The 27,939-nt window shown below is 34.6% G+C and overlaps 1 long non-coding RNA gene and 1 pseudogene across 4 annotated transcripts in view; one reads left to right on the plus strand and one right to left on the minus strand.

Moving 5' to 3' along the window:
- The window catches only part of LOC143677387 (uncharacterized), a 63,937-nt gene extending 50,253 nt beyond the window's left edge, over window positions 1-13,684 (plus strand). Inside the window, exons 6-8 of one of the 3 annotated variants that reach the window (XR_013172575.1) lie at window positions 4,913-5,058; window positions 12,262-12,372; window positions 13,460-13,684. This is a non-coding gene — a long non-coding RNA (uncharacterized LOC143677387). The remainder of the gene's footprint in view (window positions 1-4,912; window positions 5,059-12,261; window positions 12,373-13,459) is intronic. The other 2 variants (XR_013172577.1, XR_013172576.1) reach the window with 2 other exon arrangements.
- LOC143677385 (protein DBF4 homolog A pseudogene) overlaps window positions 1-27,939 on the minus strand; it is a 203,586-nt pseudogene that overhangs the window by 155,902 nt on the left and 19,745 nt on the right. The gene's annotated exons all lie outside the window — the stretch shown is intronic.

Below are 27,939 nucleotides of genomic sequence, written 5' to 3' on the forward strand. Positions count from 1 at the left end.
TTCATTAATAATGAAGAGCTAGGTGAGATCCTCATCTGTGAATATGTGGAAGTTCAGAGTGGAGTTCTGTACTCTATTATGCTGACTTTGTTGAGGGACAATTCCCCATGTATCAATTCCTGAAAACTCTTTTCTTGGACTATCTCTTCAAGGGTGACTGTGGAGCAAACAACCTTGGGAGATATAGTGTTCCCTCTGGGGCAGAGGAAAGAATTTATTTTATGAACAGAATAATAAAGATAGTATCTCCTTGCAGCAGAAAGACTGAACAGATTTTCCAGTCTCTATCTAAGATTGTGAGTTTCTTAAGCTTGAGATTCCTCAACTGTGACACAGAACCACTGTTGGGACAGCATCCTCCTGGACCACTCCTCTCATCCCCATGTGATTTTAAGGCCAGAGCATCCATGCAAATATGGAGTTCCTGGTGGTGGCTGTGCCACATCCTTTGTCGATGACTCAGGAGTCTTGGGTACTCTCAGAGCATCTTCAAAACTGTGGCAGGCTAACTTGTTAGCTTCCAAGCAAGGTAAAATCTCAAACTTTTCACGTTTTTGATGAGCTCCCTCTTCACTATATTTTTTCAAGACTTTTGATCTTGAAAAAATTTTTAAAAAAAGTTTACATCCTCTTAAATCCCTTTTGGAGGTAGGTCACTTATAAATAATTCAACCTTGATGTCAACTGTAATACTGTATCAAAAAATCCTTCCCAGAGATTATCTGAATCCTGTGGTTTATAACCTCATGGCCGTTTTAAAGTCCTATTCCTGAGCAATCCAGGACTAAAACCTTCTCCCTACTCTGCAATATAATTTAGTATTTTAAGGTAAAGAGGTAATATAACACTTGCATTAAATGAAAATAATTAAAAGCAAGATATTCTGGTTTCAAATTTTAGCTTTGAGGCCTGTGTTATTTGGGAATTTAATTCCATTTTTCTTTGAATTATTTTCTTCGTAAGTAATTAGGTGATTATAAATCCCCTTATTTTCTATGTATTGAGAGCCACTTCATTGTTGCTCTTAGATTTTCATTAACCATTACACAAAGTTATCACAACACTCAAAAAAACGGCTGTTGCATGAAATATTGATTATAATTATTTTAGTAATTTTTATTATCAAAATATTTGGGTTAAAAATATTAATCTGAAATTAAAACTACATTGTTCATTAGATAGTACGATGATAATGTTCATACTCAGGGTTTCCTGTAGGAAACCTTACTAACTTAGCTTTACTAAAGGCTATAAACAACTCGGAACTGAAATTTTAATTGTAATTATTTTTAATTTGAATTTAAATAGTCATATTTGTCCAGTGAGCACCACATTGGACAGCGCACCATTCAACTCTGCATATACATTTAAGCATTGTTTTGTATTATGATTTATTTTTAGCACAGTTTTATAAATATGCATCATAAAGAAAGACTTTTGAGCATAATGATAGTTATAAAATATACTTGGTAGTGGATTCAGGTGATTGTTGTTTTGCTTTTTATACTCTAACTTTGTGACTAAAAGAAAAAAGATTACTGTAGACCTCTCAAACTTTCAAAGGAGTAAGACATAATTCATATATCTATGGAAACAAAAACCTGCACTTATATCTTTTCCAAAGTGTTAAAATAGGATGAAGGAGAATTTTCAACATAATTGAGCAGAACAGATTTATGGATATTTGAACATGGAACACTGGGACATAAAAAGATAGCTTTTGGGTTGCCTCGGAAACAATAATTTAAAGGCACATATTAATTATACTGTCTAATTATTGAGCACACAATATGGGTTTTTGTCTCCTAATTCTCAGGTCAGAGTTGCTTCTTTCTTTTTTTTCCCCTACTACATCATATTTCTTACTAATTTTTATCTTACAATATTTTAGAGGGCATTGTCTGGCATTTGCAGTGCTCATTTCTAGAGCTCAAGTAACATGCAAATAATTTCATCAATCTCAAAACTATTGTCTTTCCAAAAGTGAAAATTATGATGCATAACTTCATTTTTGTTAGTGAATGTTATTTATTATACCTTAGAAAATATGAAGCTTGACTCAGCAGGCAGTATTGAATCTTTAATCTGCCAGAGCAGAAGCAAATGTACATATACACGTACACTTTATTCCAAAATTTTCACCGTAGTGTTGCATAGGTTAAATCCATCCTTATAAGAAAAATCAATCTACTTCACTGTTGTATTGTACCTTTAAGATATAAATTGCCATTTCTGCATTTGTTCTTAAAAACACTAATGCAAAAATAAACACCTTTTTTTAGAAATAAAATGTTGCGCTTGGTTTGGTTTTAAACACAGTTTCCATCTACTTATGTATGCCATTAGAGCTGAAAATTACTTCTAATCTTCTTGTTAACATTATTTTTTAAAATATCAAGATATTTAATTAACAAATATATCTAAAATCATAACACTCAACTTCTGGGATTGAAATATTTTCAATGCTATTTTTTTCTAATATTTCAATAACTTCTAAATCAGTACAAATTAAAATTTGTGAGATTTTGAGAGGCATAGTTAGCTCAAAATGTCTCACTTAATGGGAGTGATCATAAAGAAAAATTCCCAACTTGGATTCCTTTCAAAATAACTTTCTTAGGAGACTTCATGTAAAACTATATATCATGTCATCTGTAAATTGGGGCTGGTTAGGAAAATATCTAACAATCTCATAAAGGATTATTTTTTCTCTATTATTTTACAGAAATCAAAAAATGGAAATAAAGGTACAAGTACTGAGTAAAATAAGCACATGTGACTTAAGAGAACACCGAGTAAATTGTGCAGTGGTTAGTGGAAAATGAAAAAAGGATTTCCAAAACAATATAATAAACACCTGCATGTAAGGCTGAAACTCCCATTTTTAAGAGGGATAAAAGATTATTTAAAAGGTTCAAAGTTTTAAAAGTAATCATGTGTGAACCACAGGTATCTGAATAAGAGACAGACAAGTATAGCTAAGGCAGTTAGAGAAATCAATTACCTTCTGACACCCAAAGGAGTAGGGACTAGAAAATTGCTATCTGGAAGATAATTTCAGAGTAAGAGATAGCTAAAGGGAATACTCTTCAAGTATGTAAGCATTACCTTCATAATTTAGGATAAAAGAATTTCAGTATATGGCAGGGGGAAAAATAAGCTAAATTCTGCAGTTTTTGCAGCAACTACTGACTCAATATCTCAAAATTGTCTTTGTGAATATCATATATTCCTATTGTTACTGGAAAAATGGACTATTCAAAATACAGAAATTATTTGTAAAACAAATACCTTAGGAAACTCTGGCAGAGGTACAGCCTTGGCTGCATTGGAAGGTAAAGAAATATGGTATTTCTGCTTTTCTTCTCCTTAACGAGAAGAGCTAGGAGAAAGTTTGCTATGAATGACTTTTTTTTCTTTTTTGCATGGGCTGGGACCAGGAATTGAACCTGGCTCTTCAGCAATGCAGTTGAGAACTCTGCCTGCTGAGCCACTATGGCCTACCCTGTGAGTGGCTTTTGAGGAGCCAAATCAGTGTCTACAGATTCATTAGAAGAAACATAAAACTTTACAGGAAAAACTGAAATTGAAGTAAACTGTAAAATCACTTTGATTTCTGAAAGTGTTCATAAATAAAGGGAAAACAAACATATATGTTCATATTGAACTGAATTAATAATATGTTAAATGAATCTATTATAGACATGTAAGGAGCTCAGACAGAGGCACATCAAATTCAAAATACTCTGATACAAACAAAATAAAATATTTAAATATAATGAAATAATTAAAAGAAACAAGTTCATTTGGTGAATTAGTTAATTGACTGTTTTTAAACCAATGATATTTGGCAAATTGACCCTCAGTGAATTGTTTCAGAGTCTTCCATTTGTTTGTTGGTGAAAATGCAAATAAATTCTAGTGACTGATTTTCTAGAGAAAGATCACAAAATTGTTCTCTAAGACAGGCACCATAATTTTATCCCTACCAAACCTCTCCACTTTGGTCAATATAAACATACTGCTACATATTCATGAAGGAGCTTTGGATAGTTTTTTTATGCAAATGGCATTCAGTGGTGAGTTAACTAATAAAAATCAATAGTGATATAATCTCAAGTGTTCAGGGAAGAGGCATTTAACACCATGACAAATATTTTATTATAAAATAGAAGAATGTTTGAAAGAAGTAACCATGTGTGTCAACATATCTTTATTTCTTTATTGCTTTTTTCTATTTATAAAGTACCCTGCAATATAGTATCATTCTCTCTACACTTTTTAAGTACATATTATTAAATGATGAATGCATGAAATAAATGCAAATAGAATGCTATATGTAATCAAAAGTGAAAAGATGGCTTTCAGTTGGATTATTCAGGTAAGACCAGGTAGATATCAAGCTGGGTGTTAAAAGTCAGGTAATATTTTGGCAGAAAGAACTCAGAAGAAAGAGCAATGACTAGAGGAAAATAAGATGAGGGCAAAGAATTCCAAATTATAGGTATTACATATCAAATTTTTCCATATACACCTAGTTCTAGCCCTCCTTCCAGCTTTCTTTTAATAATCTGAGTTAATAAGAAGGGGTACAACTAAATATTTAAACAAATTTGCAAGCAAAATAAAACTCACTTTCAAACAAGACTAAACTGTTATAGCTGGAAATGTATCAATTTGATATTTGAATCAAGAACTTGTGCAGAAAAGTCTTTTCCATGTCAAGGGACATTTTAGTTGCAATCTTGTGGGTGTGTGTGTGTGAGATGTTGGACATAGAACTCAACCATATCCAAAAATTTCATTGAATTATGCTAAATAAGCATTCTGTGCAATGTTCAATGCATGCAATGATTATGCATACTTCAAAATTCAACTGCAAAATTACATATATTGCTTTGTGGTTTTTCAGGGAACAAATGATACAATGACAAAGAATTATATTCATGATGAATGTGTCTCAAATAACCAGTCTGTTCAGAAAAACTCAAGCATGTTTTCCCTAGAGAATATAAAAACAAATTGAATGAGTTATCTATAGTTCTAGCTTCAGAGAGGGTAAGTTTGCTTAGAATACTGAAATCCCATAGCATGTAATTTTTATTCATGTATTACATAGCATGTAATTTTAAATTCATGTATTTAATACATATTCATGTATTAAATGAATAACATTTAAAAGAATTTGTTGAAGCAAGAAAAAGTGTAAAACTTTCAGATATTAACAGATATGCACAATTTTCACTGTAGAAATAATATACCAGGAGAGAATGAGAAATAAATGAGGAAAAAATAGCTCAAATGTATAAACAATAATTAAGATGTCACCTTTCAGAGGGTTATTTTATCATGTAGATCTGCCCATATTTTATAAACAATAATAACATAACATATCTGCTTACCATTCAAGACTGAACAGAATTATTTTGCCTGTTCCTTTCCAAAGCACTAGTAAACTTGGTGTTAAGGGATTTTTTTAAAGGCAAAATCTCATAGCTATCACGGGAAGGAGAGAGAAAATGACATGTATAAAATTTTCTGAGATGAAAGGCAGATGGATGAATAGCAACTGTAGTTAGCAACCCCGAAAAACTGGAAATAAAACTTCAGCAAGGCTAAAGAATGTACAGTATCTGGAACTTTTGAAAATTGTGTTGAGGTGAGGGCTAGACATGAGAATTGGCTAAATGCCTGTTGAACTAGTAGTTTGATCCTCAGGTCCCACAGTGTCTCCATCACCATGGTGGAGGATGAAAAGCAACTGTAAGTCTATTTGTAAGACTGAATCACACGCCCTCCCCACCACTGACCAGGTCCAATGAATGGTGGCTGCCAACCTTGTTCATTATACTAGAAAATGGAACATTTTTCTTTGTTACCAGGCCAAGAGAAAAGAAATTTAAAATATTTACAGATTGGTGCCAGCCAAAGAAATAGTTTAGCCAATGGCCACTGAGCTACAACAATATACCCACAAGAAGATTGACTCATTGTGCCTATGCAATTACCTCTGAATCACCAAACCTTGCAGCACAGTCCATAAAAGGAAGAACCATCACCAGTTAACAGAACTTGGAAGAGACATAAGCAATATCCTTAGGAGAGAAAGGAAAATTAATGTCCTTAGAGAAAGAGAAAAATATATTATATCCATGAAAGGAGGAATGTGACAAATTCAGAAGATGAATATCTGAAATAAAAATATAAAAACATATATATATGCAATTTATGAATATTGGTTCATGAGTTCTGTCTTAGTTCTCCAGAACTGCTGTAATAAATATTTGGAATTTATGATCTCATGGTTTTGCAGGCTGGAGGCTTGCTTTTTCCTGGGATAAGTGGTGTTCTGACTGACAGGAATTCTTGGGCTCCTTAACTTTTATTTCTACCTTCCATTACATGGTGATGTCCTCTCCTTTTTCACATTTATAACTTTTAGCTCCTCATTTATAAGGCCTCCATTAATTCAGATCACAGGTCAACCTCATTCAGTTGAGCTATACCCAGAAATCTTATTTATAATGGGTTCACACCCATAAGAATGTGAATTAAGGTTAAGGACATGCTTTTTTTTCTCTTGGGAACATAACTCAATTTACAACAAATTTCATCATCCAAATGAATGTACTCCAGAAAAGGAAAGCAGTATAATTGAAGGGACAAAAAGTTTAAAATAAATATGTGTTTGAAACAAAGTGTGACCCCAGATTGGAAAAAAGTCACTAATCATCTGGACAAAAAATAGTATGCAAAGAAAAAATGATGAAGCTGAAGAATACTGGGGGAAAGTAAAGATTCCAAAGGAGTCCAGAAAGGAAAAAGAGAAGTTCACATTAAATGATTGGAAATTAAAGTGGATTCCAGCTCCTTTTCAGCATCACTGTATGACAATAAAAATGTCATCAAATATTTGAGTGATAAATAGTTTTTGTCCTAAATTTGACTCACAAAAATTTTACCTGTGAACTTCACATTTAAACATTTACATTTACAATGTGCTTTTCTTCAGGAAGCTACTTTTAAAAGTGGGCCATTAATACATGGGGCCAAATAGAGAAAGAAATGTGAAATCTACACAACAGTGAACTCAATCAATACTGATTTGTTATAATTAACTAAAGTCCATACTATATTCATATTTCCTTACTTCTTTACCTAATATTCTTTTATATTCCAGGATCCCATCTAGGATAAATTTAGTTGTCCTATACCCTTTGGGTTTTATGAGCTGTAACAGCTTGGCAGACTTCCTTTGTTTTCAATGATCTTGAGAGCTTTGAGGGAACACTGCTCCGTTATTTTGTAGAATGTCCCTAAAAAGGGATTTTTACAGTGTTTTTCTCATAATTAGATTGAGATTATGGGTTTTGAGTGTAAAGCCACAAAAGTAAAGTGCCATTTTCATCATGTTATATCTAGGATACATACTATTCACTTGGCTTATCACTGTTGATGTATTTATAAGATTTTCATATGAATAAGGACACTCCTGGAAGACTAGCTATTTACCTTTTGGTTGACTTTCAATAAAATCAGATGAAATGCTTTTTTAACAAGATATATGTTTATTTTTGTATCAAAAAACAAGGATTATCTAAATCTTCTTGTCCTATAAACATGACTACAAAAGCAAAAACTTCGAGATGGTCTGCTTTGAAGGCTTTGCTTAAGTCAAGCTTGAAGTGAAAGCAGAAACCCTGTTTGACAGAGTCGTGGACTTATTCTATTTAAGGAAATATGCCAAATTCTGTTTTCATATCTTTACTTCTCCTGACTTTCAGGAAAGGGAGAAAAACAAAAACTTGGCTATATCTAAGTTATAATGAGTAGGGTATGCAACCAGGTAAATGGGGACCATCCGTGAAATGAGAACTACAAATAGACTACGAATGGATCTCCCCCCTACCTCCAACCATAACCATTGAGAGTTTATCTGTGAGTGAAGAGGAAAAAACAATTTCCTGAGAGAATTGATGTCACAATCTGCACCAACCTGGACTTGCATCTCAAATTAATACTCACAGGAAAATCCATAAAACTTCAAAGAAAAAAAATTGTTTAACATGGCCCTAGAAAGGCTCTGGTAGCTGAAAACAATGGTGGCTTCTTAGGACAATGTCTCCTAGTATTTCCTCAAAATATTAGAAAAAATTAACAAAAACAAACACAAATATGTAAAAATTAGGCTTTCAGCATAATCAGAAGACAAAAAGTGCCCCAAATTCAAAATAAATGTAAATAAAACAATCCAGTCTCTCTTGGTCCTGCTGACTGTAGGGGTTCATGATGGTCAAAAACAGGCATAAAAATAATTGTGAAGAAGAGAAGAGGGAAGCTTTTCTCTAAGTTTGATCTAAAATATTGCCAGAAGGAGTAAGCCTATCCTAAGTATAAAGGTACTACAGTGGGTGACCTAAGGCAGAATTTCTCCATCTCCATTCTGTCAGCATTTACTGATTTCTTGTGGGGGAATGCCCTGTGCATTGTATGATGTTTTACAACCTTTCTGTCTCTATTATTAAATATCAGTAGCAAAATTATACTTCCCTCAGAGTTGTGGCAAAAAAAAAAAAAGTGTCCACAGACATTGGCCAATATCCCATATAGGAGAAAATTGCCCAGTTCCCTATATTGAAAAAGAACCACTGATCCAAAAGGAAAGCAATTAAATATCCATAGAAATCTGGAGGATCATATTCAAAAAGCATAATTTCTGTGGCAGAAAAAAGAAAAACAGAGATTGACAAAAAAAAAGAGGAAAACATAAGGTCAGAAAACATGTTATCCTCTCCTTCACAAGAAAATTGTCATATCCACTAAAGAGTATGGACTTTGTCACCATTTCAGAAGTAATTTCATTAAACTAAAAATTTTGTGAATCATTTAAAATTAAGTAAAAAGATAGTGTATATAAAAAACAGAAAATTAAATATAATTTGTCTCAATGAATAAACAGCTTCCCTGAATAAAATTACCATAAAACAAGACAAAACATAAAACTATTTAAGAAAAAACTCAAATTGAATTAAATATACTGAGTAAAATATTAGAATTTGGGAAAACTGTCTTGAGTCACAGTGGGTATAAAAGTGATTGAAATTAGAAAAAATGAAAACGATAGTTTATTAAACACAAGAAAGAAAGAAAGGAAAGGAAAAGAGAATGCAATCTTTTTTTTTTTAAAGTCTTTTCACCTCTCAGACCACCCAGGAATGAAAAAATAAAACTCTTAAGAAAAAAGACTAAATTAGGAGAGAAAAGAAGCTCAAATTAAAATTTAATAAAGAGCATTAAAATAAAAGAAGGAAAACTGAGAAATTTAAAATGAGATAAAGAGGGAAGTAAAAATATCTGTACTGAATCATTCTGTCTCACATAGAACATATTCATTTTACAAGAATACATACCAATGTGTCATTCATTGATTTCTAGGTTTCTCCATCTCAGCACCAATATTTTAAGCCACATAATTCTTTGCTTTGAGGGGATATCTTGTGCACTGCTGAATAGCTTCATTCCTGGCTTCTAACTGCTACATACCAATAATACATTTCCAAAAAAATTGTGACAACCCAAACGACTCCTGGCTGGAGGTAGGGAAAATCACTCCCAGTCAAGAACCAGAGATTTAGTGTGTAGCTGGTAAGATAACTTACTTGTTAGAAATCAATGTTTAGAAATTAAACAAAAAGTTGTATAGTCAATAGAGAAATGAAGGATAAAGAGAAAACAGAAAGAACTAAACACAACGAAATACTAAATACATAACTATGAGAGAGAAGTACAATAAAAATGTAAAATGCTATATGAGAATACCATTATGAACTAAGATAGGAAAATATTTCTTATATAAGATGTAAAAAAATAAAATAAAAAAAGATCAATGCATCTGACCACAGTTAAATGAATACTTCTGTTAACTAAAAATGTGATAAATAAATTGAAGTACAAACCACTTAAATGTGAGATAACATTTATATGCTCTAAAAGCCTAACAGTGAGTGTCATGCTCTCACCAGATATGCCCACATACAGTGGAAAAGACTTTGCATCTGGCTAGTTCCTTAAGTTGGACTAACTATACTCTGCCCTGTCCTCAACCTAAGCATTTTCATCTCTCTGCCAGTTGGAAACTATTTAAAGAAACCATCATATGCTTCACAAGAACTTATGGCCACCTTATCCTCTCTTGGTACAAAGTCTGCCTCCACAGTCCCTGCCTGTTCATTCACTCTGTCCCTGAATGCATACCCAGCCCTTTGTGGCTCTGCCATCTCCAACTCAGAGATTGTGGGTATATTTGATTAATAAACCTCAGTTTGATTTCCTCTACCAGTGTGGTGTGTCACATGTCTGGCTTTTCACCTATTTAGGGTAGGATTCACTCACTCACAAACCGGGTGAATAAGAGCAATCAAAACATATATGAGTAAATGATAGGTAGATAGATAGGGAGAGAGATAGATACAGATACAGTTGATATAGTGAATGATATATATAGCAAAAAATGTGTGGAAAAAATTTGTAAGCTAGGAAAGACCACTTAGAGAGAAATAAAGATGATAACCCAAAAGAAAAATGAACCAATAATCATAGCAAACAGTTCATAACAGACCAAACAAAAATGGTGGATAGACATTTGAGAAAAATATCACCAACAAACAAGGAAATGCAAATATAAACAAAATCAGATACAAGTTTAAAGTCTCACTTTTTATAATTGAAATATTGGACAATTTCTAATACTGGTATACTATGGAGAAATGACTACACAGTTACTTTTTTTCATGGAATTTATTTGGCATAGTTATTGCAAGGGAGGCAAAGGGGATATGTCCAAGACAATGATGATACTTTACTTCTTAAAATGAGTGGCTTTTGCAATAATATTCTCTATATCCATGTAATTTATGCATCTATTCAATATTAAAGAAATAAAAGCCACTAACATAAGTAAAGGGGAAGAAAAAAATAGCTTAAACAAAAAGAGAAAAGGAAGGGTGGGGGAAGAAGAGAGAACAAATTACCTTATATTCTTCATTTGTGGGTTAAAAGTGGTAAACTGCAAAAACCCTTTAAACAATGTCACAACTTTATATTGTTTTCCACCTTCAGTCCTTGCTTCCTAAACTTCCTCTTTATTCTGAAAAGGGCAAATCCTGGACAAGATCCCATTATAACACTATCCATGGGACTCTATGTGTTGGGACTTGTCTTATTGTTATCAAAAGGAAAAAAAATTACTGAATTTGTCATTTTGTGGCTTTTTAAATGTTTTCTATTGTGCAATGAACTTCTGTAATGTTCAATTAGTTTCCTCACTCAGGATTCTTTAAAGATATTCAGTTATATGGAGATTACTATTTATATTCCATATTGCTTGCATTATGGTTAATTCAATTGACAAATACATATTTATAACAATTTAACATGAAAAATAATTCTGTTGTGAGACTTTTAAGTCTTTTGATTTTTAATATAGCATGCAATAATTGAACTGGATAGCTGCTCACTAAGAATGGAGAAAAGAATGTATTCCTTAAAGGCCATTTCCTTACTATTAAATGCTGTGCAATTCCATTACCAAACTTGTTTAGTAGCATTAAATCTTTATTAGAAGTAGTAAAAGCAATTTACCTGAACCTATTATGATATGTCTAATTTATTAACCATATCTTGAAGTACAATATGGTTAATAATTTATACCTTTGAAATACTTCTTTTATATTTTAAAGAGAAACACAACTGCCAGCATATGGAAAAGTCATTATTCTAATCAGAAAAATACTGAAGGCTTAGAGTTAATTCAACAAATCAATATTTAATTAGCAATGTGTCAAACTGAATATACTGTTACAATAATATATGTTACTAAAATAAGATGCTCATTTGTCATTGCTGTAGCTGTGAAGAATAAATCACACACACACAAAATAATAAAAATGGGATAAGTAGCATATTACACCCAAAGACAGCCAAATCCCCCATTTAACCATAATATCAATAATGGAAATGTCATTTGGTTTCTAAACAGAGCATTGCAGCTGTTTCAGGTTTTTTATTGTTCACTTACATATATGACTACAAGAAACTTGTGATGAAATTTCAGAGTAGATTTTCACTAACTTCTTTTAATTTAGATATTTTTAACTACTTCAAGCTTATAATACAAGGAATTTGTTTTTGTGTTTGTGTGCTTAAGGAATTTATGTGACTACCATTGATAATAAAAACTATAATTTTCTTTACCCTTGAAAGCTTGTCAACATAAATGTCAGGTGAATTTCCAAGCATGAAGTAAGTTAGTTACAAACCATGAAGAATAAAAAGAAAAGAGAAAGAAAGAAATACTCATCATCTGTGAACCAGGTAGATGAAATACTGATTGTATAATTATTATTTGAATAGTTGCATTGTATATTAAACATACCTATTTAGAAATATTGTAAGCTAATTTGTTTATCCAAAATAGTAAATATTTTGTTTTTATTATACTCAAATGTATTGATTATCAATAATGTAATTTATTGAACACTAGTGCTATCATATGAAATGTTATGACATTTGAATAAAATCTATTCCTTAACTTGAGTCATGTTTCTGTGATGGATTACTCTACAGAAGTTAAAAAAAAAGTAAACCTGAACGAAATAAATAGTAATAAAATGTTGAGCTATATATTTGAGATATGGGAATCTATCATCAAATTATATATTTAATATTTGAAATATGGAAACAACAAAATAACCAGTGACAGGCATATTAAAATGGATGATGACTTAAATTGCTCTAATGTTTGAGAAATAAGAAAAATAATTATAAAGTGAAATTCAGCATTAAGTATATTGGTTATAATGAATAGGAAAGTGGAATTTAGATGTTCTAACAGAAGTTAGGGCATTTTAATACATTAAAATATTTTGTGCTTGGTGTGAGCTTGAGGAAGGTTAATTGTTTGATGTGCTGATATTTAAGTAACAAAAGTAATTAAATAATACAATAAGGAAATAGAAAAAATGGTGATGAAGAAAGGGTTGAGAAAATAGAAATAGAAACTTTACTTGAAAAAATCAAATCAAGGATGGTTTTTTCAAAGTGACTTTGAAAATTAAAATTATATGCTTGTTTCAAGAAACCTATGCTCGTGCATTTTCTTTTTTCATTAATGCAGTGCCCATCCCTCCACACATAGAAAACTGACATAATTGAATATTTTCAAGTATTGCTTTTTTTGAGACAAGAAAAAGAAGGCCACAAAGTGAATGGTAAAAGGCAGGAAAACCAAAATTGCAGTGTTTGTGGTGGCTTGAAGCTTTATGTACCTCAGAAAAAGTTTATTAAATTTAACCCATCCCTGTGGCTTTGAATCCATTGTAAATAGGACATTTAGATGAGGTAAATTTGGTTAAGGTATAGTCCACCTGAGTCATTATGGGTCTTAATCCTGTCTCTGGAGTATTTTATAAGCAGAGTGAATTTCAGACGGACAGAGAGAAAACCATAGGAAGTAAGAAGCTGAACTTCAACAGAACCTAGAAGAGAAAGGAAAGCTAAGCTTAGCTGTGACAAGCTAAGGACCAAGGGGTACCAGAAGCCAAGTCCAGAAAGCCAGAGTCTTTGGGAAGAAAGCACAGCCTTGGTGATGCCTTGACCTGGAAGTTTCCCCAGCCTCGAACCATGAATGAATAAATTCTCATTGTTTAAACCAACTTATTTCATGGTATTTGCTTGAGCTGTCAAAGAAATTAAAACTGTGGTTAACAGTGTGGTCTCTAGTAAAAAATTTACTAACTTTGAAGCTCTATTTACCCACTCCTTACGCATGCAATCTTGGTCAGTGTTCTAGTTTGCTAGTTGCCAGAATGCAATATACCAGAAATGGAATGGCTTCTAAAAGGGGAATCTAATAAGTTGCCAGTGTAAAGTCCTAATTAAATGAGTCTATAGAAATGTCCAATCTAAGGCATCCAAGGAAAGACCCCTTATTTCAAGAAAGCTGATGAAATTCAGGGTTTCTCTTTCAAGGGAGAAGGCACATGGTTAACACAGTCAGGGCTTCTCTCTCAGCTGGAAGGGCGCATGGTGTCATCTGCTAGCTTTCTCTCCTGGCTTCTGGTTTCATGAAGCTCCCCAGGAGGTGTTATCCTTCTTCATTTCCAAAGGTTGCTGGCTCATGGACTCTCTGCTTCATGGTGCTGCAGCATTCTCTGCTCTCTCCAAATCTCTCATTCTCAAAATGTTTCCTCTTTTATAGGACTCCAGTAAACCAATCAAGATCCACCCAAATGGGTGGAGACACATCTCCCCTAATCCAGTTTAACAACCACTCTTGATTGAGATACACCTCCAGGGAGATAATCTAATTACAGATTCAAACATACAGTATTGAACAGGGATTATTCTGCCATTACAAAATGGGATTTTGATTAAAACATGGCTTTTCTAGGGTTACACATCCTTTCAAACCAGCACAGTCAGTTACAAAACAATTTGGTTTCTTTGTTTCCCCACCCACCAGACATCTGTAATAATTAATTACTTCAAAAATTTTTGTAAGTATTAATGATAATATTATTTTATTAAAATAGTTATGATTATAGTACCATAATACCCATTAAACAGTAAGTGCCTAATAAATATTTACTTTTTAAAAAAATATGCTCTTTAAATTTCATGGCTTCCCTGAAAAGTGTAACAAAGATTGACATATTTAATATAAAAAATTCTATAACAATGATTATCCAATGCTTTACCATACAATATCCTGCCTTTATATTTTGTAATCACTAAGGGTATAACAATAAGTATTTAAGATTTATTAATGCAAAGGTAAGGTGCCTATGCATAGCTCATGCTCTCTTTGTGGTTTCTGATACTTATAACAAATTTTGAATCAAAATGCTTGAGAAAAATTGCTCTACAGCACACAATATGTGATATTATTTATTTTATGTTTATCTGAGTCCCAGACTTTATTCAACTACAGTCTGGATTCTGTCACGTGTACTAATTTAATAGAATAAAATTGAACATAACCTAAGAGCAAGATATATCTGTATATGAGTGTTCATTTTCTTCCTTTGTGGTATGTATAAGCTTAATAAAATAATGCCTTTTGTCACTTCCCCACCAAAGATAAAGTTATTTAAAATTCTATAAGGAGAAAATTACACTCTCTGAAATCCTTACCTGGGGTTCAATTGCTAATGACCTGTCTTTCTTAGTGGGAGCTATTGTAATTTTACTTTGGCATATGTATAAGATAGAACAGAACGAAAATGTAAAAATTGCACATTGTAGAATCACAGAACTGGAAGAAATGTACATACCCTTTGTCCCACAACTTCAGCCTGATGCAGGACCATCAGTCTTTAGGACAGGGAAACTTGGTCCCTTTTCAGCCATCCATATCTGAATATTATAATATTTTTTAATCCTCCTCTTAAAAACTTCAGCCTTCTCTAGTCTACTCTCTGGAGCAAAAAAGCCTATGCAATCCTTTTCTCAATGTCTTGGTATGTGTGTCTGTGTGTGTAGTGTGTGTGAGTGATGATAGACTGCATATTAAACTAGCCCTTATTTTGCAGTACAATATTGTGTTATGTTTGGAGCTAACATTGAGAAATGGTAGAGTTTGCTTTGTGGTTTTCACAGAAAAATCTCTTATCCTAAACTTGGCTTTCCATGGTATGTGAATACTTTGTAAATTCAATGAAAAAATCTTCCCAAGAGGAGATAGAACTTTTTTATGCTCTAACCTCCCTACATAGTAACCCTTCATATTGGCAATTTCACAAGTAATGAAAAAAACTGTCCTTTCTGGTAGCTAGAGATTAACCCTGCTCCACGGAAAAGTTATAGAAGAGACAGGAGGGTGACTGAGGTGGTGATTCGGGAGTGTGGCTGACCTGGGACTGCCTTCTGTACCACAGAATGCAGCCCTAGTTGCAGAGGCTGAGAAACTGAGAGGCATACATCTGGAGCCTAGTGTGGAGGCATGGAGTCTGTACATGGATGGGAGCCAGGACTAGGAAGTAATCCAGGCCATGTTCCTTGGGCATGCCACCCACACCAGTGCAGCCTGGTGACAGGAGACTCACCTTACATACCACGCACCAGAACCCCATCACCCGCTCCCATTCCCCATGCTCTGGGTACCCCCACCCCACCAGCCCCCAGTGCACGTAGCTGCCCCACACCCCTACCTCAAGTGCAGACCAACCCACCTTGCCTGCATCCTTCCTGAGCACTACCTCCCACTCCGTGTTCCCTGAAGGCTGTTGCCAGTGAATAAATGCTGCAGGAACTAACCTCCATACACAGGCTACCCCAGCCCTCTGCCCGCCCTGTCACACAGCCTTATCCTGCACCTTTCAAGCTCTGTGCATCAGTTTAAAGCACTCCTAGACCCACACATGTGCACGGGTCCCTAGTCACATCATTTAGCTCTGGGAATCTCAGTTTACAGCAGTCCTAGTACCACACATGCACACAGGCTCCCAATCACATCATTCAGCTCTGGGAATCTCAGCTTATAGCAGTCCTAGAACCGTGCATGCTCACAGCCCTCAACCACACTTCCTAGCTGTGAGGAAGTGCTGACATGCACAGCTGGGACACAACTGCCCTTAATCCATGAAGGTGAAAGACCAACCTGTTGTCACAGCTGTACACATGCATACCAAAGGCCCCGTGCCTTAGATGAGAGCACACCAATTTTATGCCCTTCAAACCAGTGCATCCACACAGCTACACCCTCCCTGGCTGTTGGGTGCCCACATTCACAAGCATCAGCATAACATCCTCAACCTGTGTCTATACCTGCCCTGAAGCAAATCACCACAATGAGTGCCCCACCCCATACCCTGCTCCCTGCTGTACATCCATCCTGCAAACACAAGGTCTTAGATTACTGAAAGAAATCAAGTTCCAGAGTAAATCAATCAAGATATTTACTTGCCATGAAGACAGCTGAAGATCGCTAAGCATATTACAATGCAGACTGATATAGCCCTGCTTGATGACCAAATTAAAACACCAAAGGAAACACAGACATTGGAACAACTAATCAAAGATGTTCATATAACTCTGCTTACTAAAATAAGTGGGATAGCAAGTGACATAAAGGAGAGCAAAAGACAGTAGAAGAGAATAAAGAGGAATTTGAAAGAATAAATAGAAAAATAGCAGACATCACAGAGATTAAAGACTCTGTTGACCAAACAAACAAAAAAAATTAGAGGCACACAATACCAGATTTGAAAATACAGAAGAAATAATAAGTGATATAGAGGACAGGATAACTAACTTTGAAGACTCAAAACAGCAAATGGCAAAAAAGATGGGAAAAAATTGAATTGGACCTCAGAGAAATGATAGACAATACAAAGTGCACAAATATGACAATTATTGGTGCCCCAATACTTTATGAGAGGAGTAAAGTGCTAGGAAGAGTAGTAGAGGATATAATGGGGGGAAAACTTACCAACCCTCATAAAGGACATAAACATACAAGTCAAGGAAGCCCAACAAACTTCAAACAGAACAAATCCAAATAAACCTTCCCCAAGGCACACACTAATCAGTCTGTCAAATGTTAAAGAGAAGCAGAGAAAATCCTGAAAGTGACAAGAGAAAAATAATCTACATACAAGGGAAACCAAATAAGACTGAGTTCAGACAACTCCACTAGCACCCTGGAGGTGAGAAGGCAGTGGTATGATATATTCAAGATCCTGAAAGAGAAAGACTTTCAGTTAAGAACTCTGTACACAGCCAAACTGTCCTTCAACACTGAGGGAAAAACTAAAGTTTTCACAGACAAAAAAGTTTTGAAAGAATTTGGCAACAAGAAACTGGCTCTACAAGAAATACTAAAAGAAGTTCTGCTGGCTGATAAAAAAGATAAGACTGGGAGGACTGGAGGAGGGCACAGAACTGAAGAGTACCAGAAAGTGTAATTTAAAGAATACAAAGAGAAAGAGGAAAAAGAATATATAGATCTGACAAATAACATAAAAAAGATAAGATGGTGAATTCAAGAAATGCATTTTCAGTAATAACTTTGAATGTTAAAGGACTAAACTTACCAATTAAAAGACACAGATTGGCAGAATGGATTAATGAACATAATCCAGCTATATGCTACTTACAAAACATTCATTTTAGGCACAAGGATACAAATAGATTGAAAGTGAAAGGAAGGAAAAAGACTTTCCACACAAGTTGTAACCGAAAGAAAGCAGGAGTAGCTATACTAATATCGGACAAAATAGACTTTAAATGTAAAGACAACATAAGACCAAAGTAGGACACCATATACTAATTAAAGGGTCAATTCACCAAGAAGATATAACAATCATAAGTGTTTATTCTCCCAATCAAGGATATCCAAAGTACATGAGGCAGACATTGGCAAAACTGAAGGGAGTGATAGATGTGTCAATAATAACAGTTGGAGACTTCAATACACCACTCTCCTCTATAGATAGAACAACAATACAGAAGATCAACAAGGAAATAGAGAGCTAAATAACTTGATAAATAAATTAGACCTAAAAGATATATATAGGTCATTGTACCCCAAAGCACAAAGATACACATTCTTTTCTTGTGCTCATGGAACATTCTCCAGGGTAGATCATATGCTGGGGCACAAAACAGGTCTTTATAAATTTAAAAACATTGAAATTATTCAAAGCACTTTCTCTATTCACAATGGGATAAAACTGGATCTCAATAACCACCAAAGAATGAGAACATTCACATATATAGAGAGATTAAATAACACACTCTTAAACAACCACTGGGTCAAAGAAGAAATTGCTAGAGAAATCAGTAGCTATCTGGAGATGAATGAAAATGAGACTACAACTTTTCAGAACTTATGGGACACAGCAATAGCTGAGCTGAGAGGGAAATTTATTGCCTTAAGTGCCTGCTTTAAAATACAAGAAACAGCAAAAATCGAGGACTTAAGAGCACACCTGGAGGACCTTGAGAAAGAACAGCAAACTAACCCCAAAGCAAATAGAAGAGAAATAACAAACATCAAATCAGAGATAAATGAATGGGAGAATAAAAGAACAATAGAAAGAATCAGTACAACCAAAAATTGGTTCTTTGAGAAAATCAGTAAAATTGATGGGCCACTAGCAAGAGTAGCAAAGACAAAAAGAGAGAATGCAATTAAACAAAATCAGAAATGACAAGGGGTGTGTTACCACAGACCCTGAAGAAATAAAGTAAATCATAAGAGGATACTATGAACAACTATACACCAACAAGCTAGACAACTTTGAAGAAATGGACAAATTCCTGGAAACACACAAAAAAGCTACACTGACTCAGGAAGAAATAGAAGATCTCAACAAACCAATCACAAGTGAAAAGATTCAATCAGTTATCAAAAACTTTCCTACAAAGAAAAGCCCAGGACCAGATGGCTTCACAGGGGAATTTTATCAAACATTCCAAAAAGAACTGACACTGATTCTGCTCAAACTTTTCCAAAAAATTGAGGAAAAAAGAACTCTACCTAATTCATTTTATGAAGCTAATATCATTTTAATACCAAAACAAGGTAAAGATGGTATAAGAAAGGAAAACTACAGGCCATCTCCCTAATGAACATTGATGCAAAAATTATCAGTAAAATATTATCAAATTGAATTCAACAACACATTAAAAGAATTATACACCATGACCAAGTGGGGTTTATAACAGGAATTCAAGGATGATTCAATGCAGAAAATCAATTAATGTAATACAGCACATTAACAAATTGAAAGGGAAAAAGCACATGATCATCTTGATTGATGCTCAGAAAGTATTCAACAAAATTCAGCATCCTTTTCTGATAAAACTCTCAAAAATATAGGTATCAAAGGTAACTACCTCAATATGATAAAGGGAGTATATGAAAAATGGATAACCAGCACAATATTCAATGGAGAGAGGGTGAATGCCCACCCTAAGATCAAGAACAAGACAAGGATGTTCACTGTCACCACTATTATTCAACATTGTACTAGAAGTTCTAGCCAGAACAATCAGGCAGGACAGAGAAGTAAAATGCATCCAAATTGGAACAGAAGAAGTAAAACTTTTCTCATTATTTGCAAATGACATGATACTATACTTGGAAGATCCTGAGCAATCTAAAGCAAAGTTACTTGAGCTAATAAATTCAGCAAGGGGGCAGGATATAAAATTAATGTGCAAAAATCAGTAACATTTCTATATGCAAACAATGACCTCGCTGAAGAGTCAGTTAGGGAAAAAATTCCATATGAAATAGCAACTGAAAGAATCAAGCACTTAGGTATAAACTTAGCTAGGGATGTAAAGGAATTGTACACAGAAAACTACATAACGTTGCTAAAAGAAATCAAAGAACTATATAGTTGGAAAGACATTGCCTGCTCATGGATCGGAAGGCTAAATGTAGTTAAGATGTCAATTCTCCCAAAATTAATCTACAGATTCAACACTGTACCAATCAAAATCCCAACAACCTACTTTGAAGATTTGGGAAATCTAATTACCAAATTCATCTGGAAGGGAAAGAGACCCTGAATAGCTAAAAGCATCCTAAAAAAGAAGAATGAAGTGGGAGAATTAACACTCCCTGATTGTAAAACCTACAATAAAGCTACAGTGGTCAAAACAGTATGGTACTGACACAAACATAGAAGCATTGAACATTGAGAGTTCAGAAATAGACCATGATATCTATGGTCAACTGATTTTTGACAAGGCCCCCAAGTCCTCTAAACTGGGACTAAATTGCCTTTCAATATTGGGCATGGAAGAACTGGATATCAAAAGCCAAAAGAAAGAATGAAAGAGGACTTCTATCTTACAACCTACACAAAAGTTAACTCAAAGTAAATCAAACACTTCACTTAAATGTAAACAACTATCACCATAGAGTTTCTAGAAGAAAATGTAGGGAAACATCTTCAAGACCTAGTAATAAGAGGGAACTTTACACCAAAAACACAAGTAACAACAGAAAAAAAAATAGATAAATGGAAACGCCTCAAAATCAAATGCTTCTGAGAACCTCAAAAGTCTTTGTCAAAAAGGTGAAGAGATGACCAACTCAATGGAAGAAAATATTTGGAAACCACATATCAGACAAAAGTTTGATTTCCTGTATATACAAAGAAACCATACAGGTCAATAACAAAAGAACAAACAACCCAATTATAAAATGGGTTAAAGATATGAATAGGCGTTTTTCTGAAAGCAAATACAGATGAATCAAAAGCACATGAAGAGATGCTTATTTTCATTGGCTATAAGGGAAATGCAGATCAAGACTACAATGAAGTACCAACTCACACCTATAAGACACAATGGATGACCTTGATGGCATAATGCTGAGTGAAATTAGCTAGACATGAAAGAATAGACATTGCGTGATTCCACTTTTATGATCAGCATAAAGGTATAATCAGAGGCTTGTATTACAAAATATAGGGGACTTAGAGATACATAGAAGCTAGAGATGGGTGAACAGTGAGTTAATGACATTGAACTCCAATGTTTGGGAATAGATAGGTATGAAGGTGGTTCTCCAGTGGGTCTATAAATAGTATTACTGTAATGAAGATGACAAGATTGAAAGGGGTTGGATAGAGCTACATGTCCCATTGATAAACACTAGAAATATGAATTAGTTCTCACAAAAATTACTTCAAAGACATGATTTCTGTACACAGAGTGTTTAAGTCCAGAGTACAGGGGAAACTACTATTGCATGCTATCAGCTATGTTCAAAAGGAAGCCATCAGCACTAGCACAGCAGCAGCAGGGGAAAATAATGGGGTGAGGGACAAGAGTTAAGAGGAGGTTTAGATTTCCTATTTGATGAGGGTGTGTTCATTGGTTTTCTTTCTCTTGGAACAATGAAATTATCTAAAATTGAGGATGTTGATGGACTGTTGACTTTGGGCCATCTACATAATGCCCAATGAATGCAGGTGACTGAAGGATGCACTGATGGAGAACCTGATTGGCAAACGATGGTGTATACTTATGAACAAAGGGTGTGTGGCTACAAAAAGAGACAAAGTCATGAGGTGTGTAACGATGTGAATGAACATGTGGGACATTTGGTGAGATAAAATAAGCCAGAAACAAAATGACAAGGATGGTACAGTCTCCTTTAGAAAATGCTTAAAAGAAAATAGGGGCTTAGATTGTAAGTTTTTAGAACAGACACATTAAATCTGGATTTGTGATTATTATTTCTGGATTTTGAGAGGCTGTTTTGTACATGTAACCTGATCTTTATAGCTAAGAATGAAGCCCAACAGGTTGGGGTTATAGTAATTCAGAACATAGGGTTAAGGAAGACAGTATCTTTATTTTAGAACAACACACACTCTTTGAGACCAATGGAAGAAAGCTTTATTTGGTCTGAAACTGAAATTTTCTGTACTGCATAATCTAATTCAACCTATCTGCATAGCTCATTTGAACAATTGAAACACAGGGCACACAGAATAAGAGCAATCCTTTAATCCTGTATAGATTATTGCAATGCCTGGATACATTCTAGAGTACATTAACCAGGTGATCAAAAAAGTATTGGCAAAGTCCCCTGAAAGGTAGAGAAAGAATATGAAACTATTAAACCTTACCACCAGGGAATTCCCTGATACTGTGCCAAACCTTAGGGACACCCAATTCAAAAGGCCATGTCCTTGATCATGAGGCTTACTCTTGTGAAGCTTATGTAGGTAGCAGAGAAGCTTAGACTACCCATAGGCATGCCTGAAAGTTACTTCTAGGGACCTCTTTTGTTGCTCAGATGTGACCTCACTCTCTCTAAGTCCAACTCTGCAAGTGAAATCATTGCCCTGCTTCCTTCATGGGACATGACATCCAGGGATAGAAGTCTCCCTGAGGATTGGGGAAGGACTCTCAGGGATGAATCCTGACCTGGCACCATGGGATCAACAGTTCCAATCTGACCAAAAGAGGGAAAAGAAATGTAACTAATAAACTATCAGTGGCAGAGAGAGTTCAAATAGAGTCAAGAGGCTACTCTGGAGGTTGCTCCTATTCAAGCTCCAGTTATACCTTCCTATCTATCATAACCTGCCAATCCCCAACCAGGGTCATTCCAACCAATCCTGAAGAACAGCTAGGTTAATCGATAAGATTCCAGAAACTTATATAACTTCCAGAGTAACTTCCAGAAACCGATAACTACAGATGGGCCTCTGACCAAATAAGCCCTGAAACCTAGCCCAGCCTCTCCAGAACATCAGATAGTTCCATCTCCCTACCCCATATTAGAGACAGACCCTTCCAATATGAAAAATTTACAATGGCCATAGCCTATACACTCCTAAAGAGAGGGATGGAAAGATCAAAATTGATGATGGAGTTATGCAGAGAAGATAGGATTTAAAAAATGAATATGAATGCTGAATCATTAAATTAATATCTCTTTTAATCTCCAGTATTGTAGAACAGCTATAAGTAAAAACTTAAAATTGTGAAATTGTTACCCATGTCACACTCTGAAATCTGTTGTACAACTAATTGTGGTGCTGTGTTTTGCAATTTATAGCTTTTTTTGTATATATGTTAAAAATAAGGAAAAGAGTCTATTGTAATGATAACGTAATATTTAAGCCCTCTAGCTTCCCATATTCTGGAGCAGCTAGAAGAAATAATATAAGAGGACCATGCGGTAGCCCATGACAAACTCTGGGATCTGTCCTGTAACTACTTTTTTTTTTTTTTGCATGAGTAGGCACTGGGGATCGAAGCCCAGTTTCCGGCATGGCAGGTGAGAACTCTGCCTGCTAAGCCACCGTGACCCACCCTGTAACTACTTTTTGAAAAGGACTTTGAAACGTATTGCTTTTTTATTTCTTTGCTTTGTATAGATGTTATACTGTACAATAAAAATGTTTAAAATTAAAAAAAGAGAGGAAGATTAAAGGTTATGGGGGGTTTATACAGAGAAGACAGGGTTTAACAAATGAGTATCAGTGCTGAATCATTATGCTGATATTTCTTTTAGCCTCCAGTACCTTAGAACTGATAGAAATAAAAGCCTAAAATTATAGGATTGTAACCCATACCAAATTCTGAAATATGTTCCACAACTAATTGTTGCAATGTAGTTTGAAATGCTTTTATGTCTATATGTTATTTAAAGAGAAGGAGGAGTATAACAGAGGAAAAAGGACTTAGCAAATGAGTATGACTATGGAATCATTATATGGTATACTCATACCAAACATTAAAATCTGTCCATAATTATCTGTTGAAATGTACTTGACAATTTATTTTTCTGTATGTATGTTATATTTCACAATTTAAAAATGTTTAAAAAAGTGAAAAAAGAACAATCCTTACAAAATTCTGTGAGGGAGAAAGATGAATCTTTAACCTGAACTTGCCACATAAAAACGAGGACAAAACCAGAGCAGAATGGTACAGGACAAAACAAAACATTCAAAGAAAGAGTGAATGCTTTGAAAATAAAGTGTACAAATCAAAGTCTGAAAAGTCAGATAGATAAGAGCAGTAGTCAAGAAAAAACAAACCCACTAGGTCTGTGCCTTCACATTTTAGAACATATATCTAGAGTATTACAGTACAAAGAGAGTATATGCTGGGAGATAGGGATCAAGGTAGGAGTCTCCAGCAGGACAAAGGAGAAGGGGAAAGGTAGGAGAGGGAGCATGAGAGAGAGAGAGAGAGAGAGAGAGAGAGAGAGAGAGAGAGAAAGGATGAGGAGGAGGAGGAAAAGGAGTAAGGGAGGAAAAGAGAAGAAGACTGCTATCAAACATAGTTGAAACTATTTGTGTATATAAGCCATGGTAGGCACTCAACATGTTGAAACCATTATAATAAGAAAAAAAGAAATAAAAATCTCCATATATATGTCAAAATCTCATTTCCAGACTTACAGGTAATATTAAAAGAAAATGATGATATTCATACATCAGATGCCAGCAGCTACTGCAGGGACTTGCCACATTACTCTAGCAAGAATGCAAGAGGCTTAAAAAACATTCACTGCCTGGAACTGTAAAATGTTCACATCTGTGCTGTTTTCCAATGATAAAATTTCAAGGTGACTGATACTGGAATGAGAGAGACACTTTCTGTTCATTATTTTGATGTCTGTGTGTTTTGTGATGTTAGAAGGAGATATTTTTATATTGTTTTCACTTCAGGTGGTTATTATAAGTTTATCAAACTCCACTGTCAGATTTACCCACAAAGCTTATGAAACTGTAGAGATCTAAGCCACCCATCTGTTGGGGCTCTGATTCATTGAGGCTAACAAAATTTAAGAAAAATTTGAGAAATATAGTAACATATTATAACAGGAATTTAAAATATTTGCTCAAAAGATACATTGATGAGAAGTAAACTATGCTCCCTCTTAAATACTTAAAGCTTCCAAGAGATTTATTTTTTATGTTTTATTTTTATACTCCCCAGTTTATTGTGAAAATACTTTCTGATATATATCCAAATGAATTTGAAACTATAGTTATTTCAAAGTACACAGAAATTACTTATATTCTTCTATATATATGAAAACCTGATGAAAGAACATGTAATATATTATTTAAGGAATTCAACATAAAAGAATTCTATTTTTCCAACTTTTTAGACTTTTTTCCTATCTGAGCCAATATATAATATTTGACATTTGGGTTATAGGTGCGTATAAAACTGAAACATTTGTCAAAGTGAGTATGTTACCAGGCAAAGTTGGTGGATTATTTTGTCCAATGCATTCAATGACCAATTCCTGAAACACTGGGGTTTCAAAGACAGACGTTTATTCCCAGGTACACATGAGGAGATTAGATGGCCTATTGGCCTACAATTTGTTTCTCCAAACTACCATAATTTTGATAAGTTTTATAGAATTAAAAGATGCACAGTGTATTGGTTTGTTAATGCTTCCAGAATGCAATATACTAAAAATAGAATGGATTTTTAAAATGAAATTTATTAAGTTACAAATTTATAGTTCTAAGGCCATAAAAATGTTCAAAATAACACATCCAAGAAAAAATACCTTGACTTGTGAATGGCCACTGCACCTCTGTGAGCTGTGAATGCATGTGACTGGTGTCTTCTGTTTTCAAACAGCTTCTGCCATGGTGTTTTCTTTCTGCAGCCCCAAACTTCTCTGTCTGTGTCAGCTTTGAGGTCTCTCCAAAATGTCTTTCCATTTAAAGTACTCTAGAAAACTAATCAAGATACAACTTGAATGGGCAGTCACATCTCCACCTAATCAAAAGGTCACACCCACAGTTGTTGGTCATTCTCTATGAAAACAATCTAATTTAAGGTTTTACACTAAACAATATTGAATCAGGATTAAAGTACATGTATTTCTGGGAAACAGAAGTTTCAAACAGGCACAGGCAGGTTTTAGGAAAATAAGCACAGTGACCCCAGATGATGTTGTTAGAAGTGATCTAATTATTGAGCAGGCACAGATTGATTACATGCTTAGTCACAGAACTTATGTAAAAAAATGAGTCTTAGCACAGTGATGGCCATGATGTTTAGAATTATGATGAGGTATAGTTGACATGTAGTTAAACTCTAAGGTACTGCACTTGTCAGGCAGGCCTATTTTGGTTAGAAGGCATAAAAGAGAGAAAATGGAGAAAGCAAAATACATTTTCAATGCAGCCCTGTTAAAATTTCAGCAACTTGGGCGGGCCGCGGTGGCTCAGCGGGCAAAGTGCTTGCCTGCCATGCCGGAGGACCTCGGTTCGATTCCCGGCCCCAGCCCATGTAAAAAACAAACAAACAAACAAAATACAATAAAACAAGAAAATGTTTAAAGATGTTTCCCTTTCTTCCTTCCTTCCTTCTCTCTGTCTTTCCTTCCCTTCCTCCCTCTCTCTAAAAAAAAAAAAAAAAATTTCAGCAACCATTTCTGCAGAAATGGAAAAAAAAAGTTCTTAAATTTATATGGAAAGACAAGAGGTTCTGGCTTTAAATTGTATGACAAGTGACAATAATCAAAAGATTCTGGTACAGGCACAAAGATAGACATGTAGGTCAGTAACACAGAATTAAAAGTCCAGAAATAGACATCTGGTTTTAAACAAGGCTGCTAAATATATGCAGTGCAGGAAGAAGAGTATCTTCCATAAATGATATTGGAAAAACTGAAAAGCTACATGCAGAAGAATGAGGTTAGACCTTTACCTCATACTATATACAAAAATCAAATTGGAATGGATCAAGGACTTTAATGTAAAAGCAGAAACTATAAAATTCTTGGATGATAACATAGGGTCATGACTTGGGATTTAGCAAAAAGATTTGGAAACAAAAGAAAAAATAGATAAATTTTATATCATCAAAATTTTGTTCATAGAGGGTATGCCCATTTTATTTTGTGGTCTGCAGGAAAGCCATATGCTTTAAATCCTTATTCAACATTGCTGGCTGGGAGATTTTTAATTTTTCCATGGAGGTGAGACCCACCCAATTGTGGGTGGTAACTTTTGACTAGATGGCTTCCATGGAGTTGTGACTCTGCCCATTCCAGGTGGATCTTGATTAGTTTACTGGAATCCTTTAAAAGAGGAAATATTATGGAGAGAACCCCCGTTTTAGAGCCCAAGACCCACTAGAGCCCATGCAGCAAGAGACCTGGAGATGAAGAAGGAAAACACCCCAGGGGAACTTCATGAAACAAGAGGCCTGGTGAGAAGGCTAACAGATGCTGTCATGTTCACCATGTGACTTTCCAGTTGTGAGAGAAACCCTGAATGTCATTGGCCTTTCTTAAGTGAAGATAACCTCTTGTTGGTGCCTTCATTTGGACATTTTTGTAGACTTGCTTGGGACCTTTTCATGGCCTTAGAACTGTAAACTTGCAACTTAATAAATACCTCCCTTTAAAAGCCATTC

The sequence above is a fragment of the Tamandua tetradactyla genome, chromosome 3, assembly GCF_023851605.1.
Source record: "Tamandua tetradactyla isolate mTamTet1 chromosome 3, mTamTet1.pri, whole genome shotgun sequence".
NCBI lineage: Eukaryota > Metazoa > Chordata > Mammalia > Pilosa > Myrmecophagidae > Tamandua > Tamandua tetradactyla.